The sequence below is a fragment of the Physeter macrocephalus genome, chromosome 12 (genome assembly GCF_002837175.3).
Source record: "Physeter macrocephalus isolate SW-GA chromosome 12, ASM283717v5, whole genome shotgun sequence".
Classification (NCBI taxonomy): Eukaryota; Metazoa; Chordata; class Mammalia; order Artiodactyla; family Physeteridae; genus Physeter; species Physeter macrocephalus.
In genome coordinates, this window is record NC_041225.1 from 10,038,220 (window position 1) to 10,040,719 (window position 2,500).

Here is a 2,500-nt window from a genome sequence, read left to right on the forward strand (position 1 = left end):
GCGGCTGGGCCCGTGAGCCATGGCCGCTGAGCCTGCGCGTCCGGAGCCTGTGCTCCGCAATGGGAGAGGCCGCAACGGTGAGAGGCCCGCATAACGCAAAAAAAAAAAAAGAGAGAGAGAGAGAGAGCACAGAGCCACAGATCTAGGTACCTACCTCAGAAAGGAGCCCTGGCAGTGTGTGTGTCTGCTGAGGGTTCGCTGGCCTGGTGGGGTGGAATGTCTGTCTTGCCCCACTGCCCTTTGGAAAACACATCTTCCCACCTTTGCTCCACTCTGGTTTTGTTTTTGTTTTTGTTTTTGTTTTTTTGAGCTCCAGACTCAGTGAGCTTGATCTGGGACTTTTCTCTATGTAGTTGTTCTATACCAGACAGCCAGCAACCAGGGCACAGTATGGGTGCCCTCTGAGTGCTTTCCTTGGATTCTGGTGGTAGCTTCTGGAAGGCCCCCTTTCTGTCATCTGATACTGTATGTTGCATAGTACCTTGCAATTTGTAGACCACTTTCTACATCTTACATCGTGTCATTAGATCCTGACTCATATAGTTTACCTAAGGCAACATTTCCCCAGAAATATTCCCTGGAACTTTATATATTCTAAGAAATATAAATAGTTATTTATGTTCAATTTTTTTTCCTGATGAATAAGTTTGGGCAAAACTAAGTAACAAATAGTTTATTTACTCTTGGGCGTCTCAGAACTTCAAATACATTAACGTGTGTGCTGAGAATCTTCAAGGCTAGGAGAGGGTCTGCAATGTTTCCAAGGGGAAATCCTTGTCCCTGGCCACACAGCTGTCATGTGATGTGTGTGGGGCTCCAGCCTCGTCTGTGGTCTCTTTGACCAGGGGCAGTTCCTGTTCCTGTTGCCTTGGAACTGATGGTGGGACACAGTTTCTTTGGGATCCAAAAATGGTTGACCTTTTAGAAAGCAATCGTGTAAGTGCCTATGTCAGATTCCAGTCTCTTGGTAATGGAGCCAGCTAGGTTTGCTGACTCCAGCTTGAAGCTTCTTAACAAGCTTTGCAGTTACTTCTAGATCGCAAATGAAGTTTGGCCATCAAGACATCTAGTCCTAGTACCGATTTTATCTACCCCCCTCAGGAATGACACATTTTCTCAGTTATTTCCTAAAAATCAAAACAGTAATACTAGAATTACATGCTTTCCAAAGGTTTGGGGGCCTCAGCCTGTATGTTTCTAGTTTGCCTGCTTGCTATATAGGTAGTTTTCTATGCATCCTTTCTCTTTCTAATAGGTTTGACTTCAGTTTGTTTTTCTTTTTAAGGCCTTTTCCAAAACGAAGGATGTGGAATATATTTCATTTCTTAGCACTGTCATAGTTTTTTGACTGAGAATATGTAGCCCATTGCTCAGTCTCCTGGCTCATTAGATACTCTCTTATAGTCTTAATTTGGTTTTAATCATAAATGTCATCAGTCATTTCCTTTCGATGTGAATGTGGATTTAATGGCTTTTATGTAGTTACCTTCCAGATCCTTTTGTGTTCTTCCAGTTCTTAAATTTAGATCTTTTGTTTTCTAAGCCATGGATCTAATCATTGAGTGGTTTTGAACTCGATGGCTGTGAGATTTTTGAGCAAGTCACTTAACCTCTTCAGTTTCTTCTGCCTGTAAGTTGATAATAACGAGACCTAACTCGGAGGAGTTACAAGAGACAATCCATACAAAAAGCACTGAATAAAACGGAGCCCATGGTGAGTGCACAGTGTGCCTCCTCCGTTGCTACTTTGGGATGCCCCACGCCTTCCAGCGCAGGTGGGACAGCAGGGAGCAGGTGCGGGGTGTAGGCGAGCATGGGCTCCAAGTGCACCTGGCTTCTCCGGGAGGAGCACCCTGTCACACATGCCTACTGAACCTCCTTTCACTGTCACCATCTTTTCCCTGTTTGTTACTTTTCTTGACCCCAGTGCTCCAACCAGTTTCCCTTTCTTTCTTTGCCACTAAAAATGTAGAGAAATAAAATTAGCACTGAAACTAAGCAGAATTTTGCATAAGTCACTTAACAGGTTAGTAATAAAAATTCAGCCCTTAACATCCGTCCAGTCTCTGTGCAAACGAACCAGGTTTCCCAACATGACACAGGTCTCATAAGTGCCTGTTGTCAGACGAGCATACTGGGCCGTTACACCTTGGGTCAGACCTGTCACACAGTCCTTGGTGGAAGCATAGCTGCGCACATGCTCGTGCGTGCGTGCGTGCGTGTGTGTGAGCGTGTGTGTTTTCCCTCTCAGTCTTCGGGACATATCTTCATTTCAGGAAGAATTAGATGGAAATAATAGAGAAAAGCCAAGAGAACTTTTAGGATTTTTTTCGGCTGACTTCTCATCACTGCAGATTTTGTTTTTGTGACCAGGGTTGCTACTTTTCCTCTTTTTACTACCCACTGGTAAAATTTTGGTTAGGGAAATCACTACTTCCCCAAGTATCTAATCTGTTAGAAATGTTGTTTTCCTTAGGAAATTTTTCACCACAGTTTCCTC

The 2,500-nt window shown here is 44.0% G+C and overlaps 1 protein-coding gene across 2 annotated transcripts in view; it reads left to right on the forward strand.

Moving 5' to 3' along the window:
• KCMF1 (potassium channel modulatory factor 1) overlaps positions 1-2,500 on the forward strand; it is a 75,497-nt gene that overhangs the window by 72,098 nt on the left and 899 nt on the right. The gene's annotated exons all lie outside the window — the stretch shown is intronic.